Here is a 13,950-nt window from a genome sequence, read left to right on the forward strand (position 1 = left end):
TAGATATTCAATGATGGTCTTATTTGAACACAGTGAAGATGTCCGCACACTCGCTGGTATGATCCAAGGGTTTTTATTTCAATCCAACTCGCAAATACAGAAAATTGGCTAATTAGCCAATTTTCTGTATTTGCGAGTTGGATTGAAATAAAAACCCTTGGATCATACCAGCGAGTGTGCGGACATCTTCACTGTGTTCCTGTTCTGCTGTCCGGTATCCAGCACCTTGCATAAGGTATCAGAGGTAGAGCGGACTTCCTCTATTGCATCTCTTTACGATGGTCTTATTTGGTTGTTAAGATTCATTTATTCCTTAGCCTCCAAGCAATGTATAGAAGTTCTAATAGTAGTCTTTATTTTTAAACTATGAGGTTCCTAGTACCTCAAGGTTCTAGTCTGTTATGGTTATAGTAGTACAAGCTGAATAGTTAAGATTTATTTATGTAAGTTACTGGATTACTCTTAGTATTTTGTTATGTACAGCTAATTAATATGCACTTGGAAAGGATTACAGATTCCTTGATCCTTACTCTTTATAGTCATAAGCAGAATGTCACAGCTGTGTTTTTGATTTCTTTGTCCAAGAATTTCAACAAAAATCTACAGAAAAAAAAAATGTACCAATATTTTACTGTCACTAAACCTAACCCTATTCTCACACGAGCCTTCCCGAGTTCACATTTAGGCTCTTCCTGTTGAGTAAGACTGCACCTATCCAGTGAGGAGACCTTGGGCAAGAATCTTTAACACTTCCACCTATAGAGAGTGCCCTAGTGGCTGCAGCTCTGGAGCTTTGAGTCCACAAGGGGAAAAGCGTGATAAATGTTCTGTGTCTTGTTTCTTCTTGGAAGAAAGTGCTCAGGGCTGAGCGTTTACTTTTGCTGGTCAGTGCAGTTCCAAACTCACACCTACACAATCTGAATCGGGCATTGCCTCTTGGGTAATCTTCTGGAAAGTATTCAACTCAAGGATACCAATGAGTATTTAAAGGACCAGAGAGGGAAAATGGTATAGATCCCAAGGACAACAAGCAGCATGTATACTGTACATTTCAATTCAGGGGTATTTTAACCACTTCCCGACCGCCCATAGGTGGCAGAAAGTGGCCATGCACGTGTATGTGTGCTAGCGGCCCCCACAATTTTCTCCCAGGAGATACATTTTTATCTCATCCACAAAATAACTTTTCACCACTTATCAACTGAAAAAGTACCAAGAGGCATGTACAAAAATAAAATCAAAATTATTTGAGTATTTGCTTCTTTGCTGGGTGCCAAAGAGTTATTTTATTTACAAGGTGTGAGAACATCTCCTGTGAGAAAACTAATAAAAGTTAATTAAATAAGGGCAACTTTCTGTTTATATCACAGATTAGCTCTCCTGTGGGCTGGCTGATGCATGAAGTAGCAGTAAATTTGCTGTGTGCAAATAGCACACAGGGATTTTACGCTACCTGCACATGGCAAATTTACCGCTCCATCATGCTTTAGGCTCCTTGGCACCTATTCAATTACATTTTCTCCTGAGTTTTTGTTTTTGCACAAGAGATGTTTCATACTTTATCAATAACATGACTTTATCAATAACATGACGGGCAAACAAGAAATACTTAAAATTAGTTTTTTACCTCTTTTTTTTAGTTTTTTTTTTTTTCAGTTGTTAGGTGATAAAAAAATTATTTTGTGGGTGGGGTGAAAAATTATTTTCTGGGAGACAATTCCAAAGAAAAGGCAATTGAGTAGTGGCCATTAGCTGTTTGTCTTATGAAGGAGATCTCATAATGTAGCCTGAATTTATCAGATCAGATATTTTCAACAGTGGGTGAGGTTTATCTAGGTAGTACTGTTGTTGAACTGTTTACTTATGTTGCTGAGGGTACAATATAGTCATAGGGTTTTTCTTTTAGCTCCTCTTTAAAGAGTACTTGAGGTTAAAGTTGACAGATCCTGTAATGACATGCTCTGTCTGAGTGAGATCGGATGGGGGGGTGAGTCGTGGGGCTGAATATCTACCTGTACTGCCATCTTTTTGGGGCACTTATGCTCAGCACCCTCCTCAGCAGTGCAGCGGCCATGTTTTCGTAGACTGCTGAAGGTCCTCAGGGACCTCTACCTGTGTGGCTCTGACCCGCCCCCAGCTAGGCAGCCACTAATCAGGCCGTCATTACTGGCTCTGTCAATTTAGCTTTAGGTACTCTTTAATTGTTACTTGCACCCATCTGCAGATGTACCAATTACTGTCTTGATTATTTATTTTTTCCATCCTGGTAATATCCATCCTATTATACAATGTAGAACTTTCTAGGCCACACTGTAGAGCTGTGTGTCAGTACCTTGTGAAGCACTATTTAATATTTTTTTAAAGAAATGTGCATGAAAAAAGTGTTCTGTAATCCATCATATTAAAACAAATCTATAGTGAACAAGTCTGGTTCTAGACTTTTTGTTGCCCGGGGCAAACTTGTGAGGGTGCGGCCTACAACTCCCCCCCCCTCCCCGAATCCCCCTACCCCGTCCAATTTGGAATGATCAGATGGCATCCAAAAATGTTCACTCTCAGTATAAGTAGGTAGGTAGCTAGGTATAGGAGCTCTCTGTATAGGGTAGCCAGGTATAGTCACCCCCATTATAGGTAGCTAGTATAGTTGCCCCCAGTATAGTTGCCCCAGTATAAGTAGCTAGTAAAGTTGCCTCTGTATAGGTAGTATAGTTGCCCCAGTATAGGTAGTATAGTTGCCCCCAGTATAGGTAGTATAGTTGCCCCAGTATAGGTAGGTAGCAAGTATAGTTGCCCCAGTAAAGATAGTACAGTTGCCCCAGTATAGATAGTTTAGTTGCCCCCAGTATAGGTCAACCCCTCATCTGGGTCCGCCCCTTCCGGCGCTTCTCCCTCCACATATATGGTGGTGTCAGCAGCAGCGGGTGGAAAATGAATGACTCACTCACCTGACTTCCGTGTTGTAGGCGTCGGAGTGCTCAGCTCTGCGTGTGGCCCACAAATCTCCTCCTCTTCTAATGCTGCCTACTGTAATTGTGTACAGTGGGCGTCACTGAAGGAGGAGGAGACCTGTGGGATACATTGTGGAGCTGAGTACTCCGACGCCTGGAATGCAGAAGTCAGGTGAGTGAGTTATTCATCTTCTGCCCGCTGCCACTGACACCGCCGTATATCTGGAGGGGAAAGTACCGGAAGGGGGGGGGGGACCGGGGTGAGGGGGGGGGGGCAGACCCCCCTTTCCCACCACTGTACCCGCTGCTCCCCCTTCCTGGCTTCTACCCCTTCCAGCTCACCTCACGGCAGAGACCCCCCCTCCACAGACAGGCGGGTGGCGGTAAGCCGGGTCGCGGCAGGCTAGGCACACTTCCTCTTTCTGCCTGGCTCCACCCCCCCAACTTCCGCCACCTGAGGAGGATGCCTCACTCAGCGTCATAGGTGGGCCAGACCTGGAAGTTAAAAAGAAACTTATGAGATCATGAATTGTATGTGTAGTACAGCTAATAAATAGAATATTAATAGCAAATGTATGAGTCTCATATTGTTTCCAGTGCAGGAAGAGTTAAGAAACTCTGAGCTCTCCGACTAATTTAGTCAGAGAGCGGTGCTCTTTTCTGAAGCACTTATACATCCAAGAAACAGTGAAAGACAACTTCAGATAAGATTTTACTGTAGAAAAGTTGAAAGGGCCATTAGCTCTCCTCTGTTTCATAGCGTAAAATGCAAGGTGTAGTGTGTAAAACTGCAAATATTAGAGAATGATGCAATGTTATAAAAAAAGCTATATAACTGAAAATAAAAATATGAGACTCTTTTCTTTGCTACTAATGTTCTATCAATTATCCGTACTACACATACAAATCATTATATTATACTTTTTTTTAGTGTCCCTTTAAATACAGTAGGCTGCAACAATGAAAGGATAGAATTTGGGATCAATTTAAAGCTCATTGTGGGGAATCTAGTTTAATAATCTAAGCCACTACTTTTGCCTGGTGCTGGATAAGAATCTCTGCCTCTGTTTTTATTATGCATCAAAAGCCATCTCTACACCTCTTTTTTCCTGTCTACTCAAAGAACTTTTGTGTGCATAGAAAGGAACCGCAGGGCGCTACATTATTTGCTATGTATACAGGATGTAGTTCTTTGAATTGATTCTTATTCACAAGAAAAATGCAGCTGCACTGTATCCCTTATTTTAGCCTAAGCAGCAGAAAAGATTTCCAGCAACAGCATTATTATATTGCACTGTGCTGTGTGAGGTGAAAATCTGCAGTACTACCTCTCTAAAGCAGAATTTTTCAAAGTTGTCCATCTGAACGTTACGTGAGTTGCACCTGAAGTGATTATATCAGCACTCTCTATTCCAACAGGTTGTGTTGTGGTTGATAAAACATACCTGAAGAGGAAAAATAAACCCTTATGATATAATTTATTGTATGTGTACGCATAAGGAATAGAACATTGGTAGCAAAGAAAAGAGTGTCATATTTTATTTTCAGTTATATAGCTTTATTTATAACATTGGATTAGACATTCACAGTTGCATTTTAGAATCAACGCTCTTTATTTTAAGCATACCTCCCAACATTTTGATTCCTAAAAAAGGGACACTTAGGCCACATACCCCCAGTCACGCCCACCCCACACAAAAGTTTTTTTTTTCAATTATTAATTTTTAATTACTCCCAAAGGGGAGGCGCTGGGAGGGTGGCCGTGGGTGGGCAGAGAGAGATCGAGACACCAGCCCGGTATGCGGCATGGATGGCCGCCACCATTACACTTCTCCCTCCCTCCTAATCTGCCCCCCAGTGTCCCCTCCCCCCCCCCCCCCCCCGCAGAGTAAAATGGGCAGCGGAGCGGGCAGTAAGTCTTACCGCTGCCTCTCCGCTGCATACCGGGATCTCCTCTGATCTTCTCTGATCTTCTCGCTTCCTGTGACGTCACAGGAAGCAGGATGCAAGAAGATCAGAGGAGATCCCGGTACCCAGCAGAGAGGCAGTGGTATGACTTACTGCCCGCTCCGCTGCCCATTTTACTCTGTGGGGGGGAAGGGGACACTGGGGGGGCAGATTAGGAGGGAGGGAGGGAGAAGTGTAATGGCGGCGGGCGGCGGCCATCCATGCCGCATACGGGCTGGTGCCTCGATCAATTTTTTCCCCCCTCACTCCCCAGCGGCAGCCCCCCCCCCCAAAATCAGGACCGTCCCGCCGAAATCGGGGCGGTTGGGGCCCCTGTTTTAAGCTGTAAGCCTAGCAGAGCTAATGACCCTTTGAAATCTCCTGCAGTAAAACCTTATCTCAACCTGTCTCTCACTGTTATTTAGCTGCTAAAGTGCTTTAGAAAGCAGGACTGCGTTCCACCAAGTGGGTCAAAGAGCTCAGAGAAGCTTGTTTGCATAGATAACGACTGAAGTTTCTTTACTCTTTCTGTACTGGAATACAATATGAGACTCTTTTTTGCTACTAATGTTCTATTTCTTAGCTGTACTACACACACAATTCATTTTCTGAAATGAAAAGGGGCAGCACTAGTCAGGACAAACTGTTTCCAAATGACTACCTGCACAAGTGTGCAGAGTGTACTAATAGACTTCATTCACACCCTGCATTCAAATCAGATGCATATAACTACCATTGGCATTGGAGGATGTTGGTTTCCATAATAGCTTGCATGCAAATTATCAAGTACTTGATCCTTCCACCACGATGAGGTCATCCTCTGCTAGGAGGGGCCCTACCTCTAACTACATTAAAAACATGCATATGTATAACCTGGGTAGGACACAAAGTGAAGTTTAAACATGAAAATAAAAGGTAGTAGATCAGCACATCACCAAGTCGCCCCTGATTGCTTACTAACAGAGATGCGCTGAGCCCCCCCAGAGACAACAAACGCACCTTGAACCCAAAACAGAAGCTCTGCATATGCACTAAAAGCGTAACTATTAAATGGGAGCAGCTGGCCAGAGAATATACTTACAGTTTTTGTACACAGCGAAAAGGGGCAGCGCTACTTAGGACACACTGCATCCAAATGACTACCTGCAGTGTGCAGAGCGTGTTGCTAGCCCCAAAGATCAGTGGCACATGTTACTGATCTATCCTGGGGTGCCCCAAATGTCCCCCAAGCAGAGTCAGGCAGCTGGTGGCAGTACTCATCTCTGGCTGCATGGTCTCCAAATTCTGCAGACCTCTTCTCTTCCTGGCTTCTCCCCTAGTGTTTGAGAATGAATCAGAAACTGGAGCTCCTAGCGTCTGTTTTTCTGATGCTAGGGGGAGCTTTTGTGCATCAATCGGGGGTATGCTGGGTGCTGTGGTGCTTCTATGGGGGCATTCTGGGTGCTATGGTGCCATGCTGGGTGCTGTGGTGCCTTTATGGTTGCATGCAGGGAGCTGTGTTTCTTCTATGGCGGGATGCTGGGAGGTGTGGAGCCTCAATGAGAGTCTTGTGGAAGCATGGGAGGGGGTCTATGCTATGGGGGACAGCCAGACAACTTGGCAGCAGGCCAGCCTGCCTAGCAGAAAGCCAGACCAGCCAGCTCAGAAGCCAAGTAACTCTGCCTGGTTATATTGAAGTAACACTGCCTATTTATGTGATATCTGCATTTTTTTTTTAATTAATAGTGAGGGAGGCTTCATCCAACATTTTGCTGGACAGGCCTACTTAGACCACTGTGAAGTTCAAGTAAAATTTGCATCCACCCATGACCACTCCCACATTGTGGTGCCTGGCCACACCTATTTTTAGGCTGGAGTGCCCAAAAGTACCCGGATCTCTTAGGATCCTAGCAACACCCCTGGAGCATACTAATAGACTACATACACACCTTGCATTCAAATCAGATGCACTTAACTACCATTGGAGGATGTTGGTGTCCATAATAGCTTGCGTGTAAATTATCAAGTGCTTGACCCTCCCACCACGATGAGGTCATCCCCTACTGGGAGGGGCCCTACCTCTAACTAAATTAAAAACTATGGAGAACAAAAGAAGAAGGTTTCACTTCTAACAAGGAATTGAGAGAAAGCAGCCAGTGACAAGAAAGCGTATAGCAGAAATACATACTGATAAAGTTGTACAAAAAGTAAAGATAACCATAAATGAGTCCCAGTGAAGTATTAGGAAATAAAAATTGAGATTATGGATGTGACATATAAATGTTAAATAAAAAGTATAATGGCCAATTAGGAGTGAGGCTAAAACCAATAATAATGGTGATAACTATTCCTCTCACTCATTTAAATGACTAGCCTGAGAAATGCTCAGGGATAATAGAAAGAATGAGAAGCGCACCATGCGGCGAGACAGTTGTGGAGGGAGTAGTAATAGGAGTGCAGTCAGCATGCTAAGAATAACATATTCACAGTGATGGGACCATATCCAAAATGTTAAAGATGTGTAAACACACCAATAACAACTGGCTAAATCCGGTTGTCTTTAACCTTGATACGGAGAGATACTTGCATATTTGCTGGCCAATTTATGACACATTAAAGCAAAGCTGAAGAGAAAATAAACTTATGAGATAATGAATTGTATATGTATGAATAGAATATTAGTAGCAAAGAAAAGAGTTGCATGTTGTTTTCCAGTATACTGAATGCTTTGTACCTCACCTGTGGCCCACTCAATGTTTTGTACCTCACCTGTGGCCCACCTAATGCTTTGTACCTCACCTGTGGCCCACTTAATGCTTTGTACCTCACCTGTGGCCCACTTAATGCTTTGTACCTCACCTGTGGCCCACTGAATGCTTTGTACCTCACCTGTGGCCCACTGAATGCTTTGTACCTCACCTGTGGCCCACTGAATGCTTTTTACCTCAACTGTGGCCCACTGAATGCTTTGTACCTCACCTGTGGCCCACTCAATGTTTTGTACCTCACCTGTGGCCCACCTAATGCTTTGTACCTCACCTGTGGCCCACTTAATGCTTTGTACCTCACCTGTGGCCCACTTAATGCTTTGTACCTCACCTGTGGCCCACTGAATGCTTTGTACCTCACCTGTGGCCCACTGAATGCTTTGTACCTCACCTGTGGCCCACTGAATGCTTTTTACCTCAACTGTGGCCCACTGAATGCTTTGTACCTCACCTGTGGCCCACGGAATGCTTTGTACCTCACCTGTGGCCCACTGAATGCATTGTACCTCACCTGTGGCCCACTGAATGCTTTGTACCTCTCCTGTGGCCCTGTTCTTGCTACCACCTCCCAATGAGCTCAACTTTTAGGAACTAAAAGGACTATGACCTGTGTATGGAACCTATGGTATAATGACACTGATTTTATCTATGTTTTCTTCCTTTCTTCCTCAGTGAAAATGTTAAAGAAGAAATGGAAGTCAATTAGAGATCGTTACGGCAAAGATCTGAAACACAGCCGGGAAAGTCGAAGTGGTCAGGCACCCAGTCGTTACCGCTACCATCCCTTGTTCAAATAGGGCAACTGGCATTTCTGCAGGCTACACAGGAGAGGAGAAGGTAAAAAAAAGCAATTGAAAAAAAAGTAAAAAACAAAACAAAAACACAGTTCTTATAGTTTGCAGCTTTTTGTTTAAATATTTTATTTATATATATTTAAATATATATTTTTTCATTATTGCAGAACTAGTAGTAATGCAGTGGAAATTGGTACAGGAGGAGCCTTAGGAGGAGGAGGAAGACGTCGAAAATGTGGACTCTCACAACTGTTCAACGCGGTCACCCTTAGAAAATAGAGAAACAGAGGAGGAGTCATTGGAGGACACTTAAAACCTCAGCACACAGTCCACTATCTCTTCCACACCCTCAGCTTCTCAAAGACCAAGATCTCCCATCATAGCTGCCCCTAGGAGAAATCATTCCAAAAATCCCCATCGCACAGAGCCTAATGCAAAAGTGGTGTCTATGATAAAAGGTATTGACAAAAGTGTGGCGAAATACATGGAGCCTAAAGACAGTCTTGGCACATTTTTCAGGGCACTTGAAAAAGAGGCTAGAGAGGTCCCTACAGAGAAGTGAGACTATATAAAACAACAACTTTTTACACTAGTAATACAGATGAAAAGTAGTAATGTGGCAACTTCTAGGGAGACTTGGTCTGGTCACGCACCACAGGAAGCAGGGCCATCTTATTATGTTCCACCATTACCAGGCAGTTACACACAGATGTTAAATCCATGTCAAACAAGCTTGTACCCATACAGTAAAAATCAACAACAAAGCAGTAACAGGCATGGTCAAGCCCAAGGACAGCCAACATTTCCAGTACGTTCACCAGCATAAAGCATAATCAGTTTAGAGTCAAGCACAGCGGAGGCTATATCTGCCTCTCTCACATGCAGTCTAGGTTGCATGCCAATTATTGAGGATATATAATGAAACAGTTTTTATGTTGTTTGCAACTGTGTGTGCTGCTGACTTTTATACATCCTGTGTGGCTGTGGTGGAGATGGTCCATCCCCTCATGGCTAGACCATCTGTCTGTGCCTTGGGTTGAAGCTTTGCCTACCCCAGGGCACAGATAGAAGGTCCCCCATGAGGTGATGGACTATCTTTCCACCAGTCACAGATCTCTCTCCTCTCAGGCTGAAATCCACTGCCTGCAACTGTGTGTGCTACTGTTTTATACAACATGTAAGGCTGTGGTGGAGATGGTCCATCCCCTCATGGCTGGACCATCTGTCTGTACCTTGGGTTGAAGCTTTGCCTACCCCAGGGCATAGATAGAGGGTCCCCCATGAGGTGATGGACTTTCTCTCCATCAGCCACAGACCCCTCTCCTCTCAGGCTGACCTCCACTGCCTGCAACTGTGTGTGCTACTAATTGTTATGCGATACACCATGCTTGTCTGTTGTTAAGACACCGTTTGTGTTTAACAATGTCAGGTTTTTTTTTTACATTTTATTAGACATTTAAAATATTAAATATATTGAAAAGAAAACCATTTTGTAATGTAACTTTATTGTTTAAGCACTTCCCAACTGAGGGGTTTTACCCCTTCAGCATCCGAGCAATTTTCTCCTTTCAGCGCTCCTTACATTCATTCGCCTATAACTTTATCATTACTTATCGCAATGAAATGAACTATATCTTGTTTTTTTCGCCACCAATTAGGCTTTCTTTAGGTGGGACATTATGCCAAGAATAATTTTATTCTAAATGTGTTTTAATGGGAAAATAGGAAAACATATGGGGAAAAAAAACATTGTTTTTCAGTTTTCGGCCATTATAGTTTTTAAATAATGCATGCTACTGTAATTAAAACCCATGAAATGTATTTGCCCTTTTTGCCCTTTGTTATAAAACCATTTAAATTATGTCCCTATCACAATGTTTGGCGCCAATATTTTATTTGGAAATAAAGGTGCATTTTTTTCAGTTTTGCGTCCTTCCCTAATTACAAGCCCATAGTTTATAAAGTAACAGTGTTGTACCCTCCTGATATAAATATTTAAAAAGTTCAGTCCCTAAGGTAACTATTTATGTATTTTTTTAATTGTACATTTTTTATTTTTTTTTTAATTACAAAAAAAAAAAATGGGGAGTGTGGGAGCTAATGAGTTAATTTTTTGTGTATAAGTAATGTATGTGTGTGTGAAAAATAGTTTAGGGTGTAGTTTACTATTTGGCCACAAGATGGCAACAGTTTAATGCGACCTCCAAGCGTCCTTCCGGAAGCTTGGAGGAAGTACAAAGAGGCTGGTATTTTTTTTCTTTTTCACAATGATCGCGCTGCTCAGCGAAAGCAGCAGATCATTGCGGGGGCAGAGATCAACGAACGGGAATGTATTTTCCCGTTCATTGATCTCCGGGTGAGCGGGCAGCGGCGTGCACGATCGCGGGAGTGCGAGCGGGAGAGCGGACAGCGGCGGTAGCGGCGGGGGTACGTATATCTACGCTCCGGGCGGGGAAGTGAAGTCCAAAGGAGCGTAGATATACTGTACGCGGGCGGGGAACTAGTTAAAATGTTTTTTAAAAAACATGTTATTCTTAAAAACAATGACAGTATTTACTTTATTTAATGTGTCTTGCTTCCCCAAGGCCCACTATACCCGCATGCTTGTTCCCAAGGATTTTTCCAGGAAGTTGCATGTGTCTACTGCAGGCAACATGCAGTAACATAACATACATTAATTTCCACTTCCTGCAGGCACATAACCAAGCCCTTTCCCTTTAAAAATGTCCACTTCCTGTGAAAGCCAGCAAAAGCCCTGAAAATGCAACGCTCACAAACGCTACGATCTGAAAGCTATTAAAAGCTATTAAAAGCCATTAAAAGCTTAGCAGTTAAACGCTGGCACTTTAAAAAAAAACGCTGGCGTCTAAACGCTGGGTTTAAAAAACGCTCTGCAGACGCCCGTTTGAACCAGCCCTAAAGGACCACTATCATAAAAATTGTAACATTTAAGATACATTCAAATAAGAAGTACATTTCTTCCAAAGTAAAATGAGCCATAAATTAGTTCTCTCCTATGTTGCTGTCATTTACTGTAAGTAGTATAAATCTGACAGAACCAACAGGTTTTGGAAAAGCCCATCTCCTCACGGGGGTTCTCAGGATTGTCTTTATTTTCAAAAGCACTTAGTGAATTGCTGTTGCTCCATCCAACTGTCAAAAAAGTGTGAAGTGAGCAGGGAGGCTGGCCAGCATCTTTGTATGTAGACAAAAAACAAAGCCTTGTAAAACGAATGCCTTTTAACCACCCTGGCGTTCTATTAAGATCGCCAGGGCGGCTGCGGGAGGGTTTTTTTAAATAAAAAAAAAACTATTTCATGCAGCCAACTGAAAGTTGGCTGCATGAAAGCCCACTAGAGGGCGCTCCGGAGGCGTTCTTCTGATCGCCTCCGGCGGCCAGAAGTAACACGGAAGGCCGCAATGAGCGGCCTTCCGTGTTTTGCTTACTTCGTCGCCATGGCGACGAGCGGAGTGACGTCATGGACGTCAGCCGACGTCCTGACGTCAGCCGCCTCCGATCCAGCCCTTAGCGCTGGCCGGAACTTTTTGTTCCGGCTACGCTGGGCTCAGGCGGCTGGGGGGACCCTCTTTCGCCGTGGCACGCGGCGGATCACCGCGCTGCGGCGGCGATCAGGCAGCACACGCGGCTGGCAAAGTGCCGGCTGCGTGTGCTGCTTTTTATTTGATGAAAATCGGCCCAGCAGGGCCTGAGCGGCAGCCTCCGGCGGTGATGGACGAGCTGAGCTCGTCCATACCGCCCGGCTGGTTAATGGCTTACTGATTATTTGTATCCAAGGAGCAAACTGAGGAGAAAAAGTGAATTGCATATAGGCCCAGAGTGTGGATTATAAAATTCAACCATGAAAGTCTGATCCAATGTTATAATAAAGCTATATAACTGAAAATAAAAATGTCAGACTTTTTTATGCTAATGTTCTAATAATTATCCATTCTACACATAGACTGTATTATCTCATGAATGTATTTTTGCTTTAGATTTACTTTAAACAGGAAGAGCTGCCAAATAGATACCTTATAGGTATTATTACATGTAATATAATACATGTAAGGAATAATTTCCCAACGTAAAGTGTGAAAGTAACAAATTCTTCATGTAAATATTAAGCATAGACGGTGGTGTTTGAATTCGGGTATACGTTGAGTTCAAACCAAATATGGCTGTTCAAATTTAGGTCTTTTAAACTAAAAACTACAGGGAAGATCCTTTCCTCCATCTAGGTGTTGGCAGGAAAAGTATGTCAAAAAGACCTTTGAATTTTTGAGAAAATTGTTTTTTAAAGAGACTCTGTAACAAAATTTTCAGCCTTATTTCTTCTATCCCATAAGTTCCTATACCTGTTCTAATGTGGTCTGTCTTACTGCAGTCTTTCCTAGTTGCACAGTGGCGGTATTATCTCTTTTATATAATCTAATCTTCTTTCCTTTGTCAGCTTTGTCAGCTCAGGCAGGAATGTGCTGCTCTGCTGTGATAGGTAGAAGTTATACAAACCCTCTCCACGCCCCCTCCAGGCTCTGTATGAGTCACAGACTGAGCTTCTCTGAGCCTGTCACATTCTGGTTAGCAGCCATGTTTTTGTTTGTAAACACTGCCTAAAACTGGCAATTACAAGCCAGGATCGCAGCAGGGAGTGGCAGAAACAGCAAAGAGGGGCCCAAGAGAACATAATGAATAGGATGGTATGCTTTTTATTGTAAGAATTTTAGAGTAGAGATTATCTTTAAAAGTTTGAAGACAAAATGTTTTTTTAAATCAGTAAAATTATACTTTGCTGTGTGACACTTGTATTCCACATTCCAAATACTGTACTGGTACACATTTTATACATTTTAAGAAAATGGACAGAATGGGCTCCCCCTCCCATTCTTCTTCCACCTCTTGTTGCCCATACAGGCTTGTATAGCCAAAACCGGACAGCATGGGTCTCCGCTCCCTCTGCTATACCATCCCGCATGGTCCATGATGTGTTGGGTCTCTGGCAGAGAGGGACGGCAAAGCCTTCTCCCCTCGTCAAAAACCCATTAGTCGTCTTTCACCTGGATGGCTGAACTGCAGACTTGCCATACAGGTCATGCTCCAATATGGTGGCCAGCATGCTCCTTCTGGCTACAGATTAATGCAGCCAAATGGCAGTGTTTGTAACTACACAGGTCAGTGTTTCAGACATGGGGTCTGGTGCAAGAAGCAGTGGTAAAACTGCTGTGCACAGGCAGCACATGGCAAATTTACCAGTACTAACTAAAATAGGGGAGCAGCACGCCTTACCCTATTAGTGCAACTTGTGCATTGCTATATTAAAACATGGTGTGCCATGATTGTACTGTGTGCTACTCCGGTAATGTGTGTTGCGCTGATGGGATAATGCGTGCTGTTCTCCTGCTATCAGTGTTGGTATGCTAGTAAAATTGCTGTGCACTCCCTGCGCACAGCAATTTTACCACTGCTTCATGCATCAGGCCCAATGTGTGGTTACTTGAAAATACCAGCTCATGTCA

The 13,950-nt window shown here is 43.4% G+C and overlaps 1 long non-coding RNA gene across 2 annotated transcripts in view; it reads left to right on the forward strand.

Annotated features, from left to right (window-relative positions):
• The window catches only part of LOC137522520 (uncharacterized), a 38,466-nt gene extending 28,581 nt beyond the window's left edge, over positions 1 to 9,885 (forward strand). For both annotated transcript variants that reach the window (XR_011022316.1, XR_011022317.1), the window contains exons 3-4: positions 8,315 to 8,479; positions 8,604 to 9,885. This is a non-coding gene — a long non-coding RNA (uncharacterized lncRNA). The remainder of the gene's footprint in view (positions 1 to 8,314; positions 8,480 to 8,603) is intronic.
• Positions 9,886 to 13,950: the final 4,065 nt, after the last annotated feature.

This window comes from Hyperolius riggenbachi, chromosome 6, assembly GCF_040937935.1.
Source record: "Hyperolius riggenbachi isolate aHypRig1 chromosome 6, aHypRig1.pri, whole genome shotgun sequence".
Taxonomy (NCBI): Eukaryota; Metazoa; Chordata; class Amphibia; order Anura; family Hyperoliidae; genus Hyperolius; species Hyperolius riggenbachi.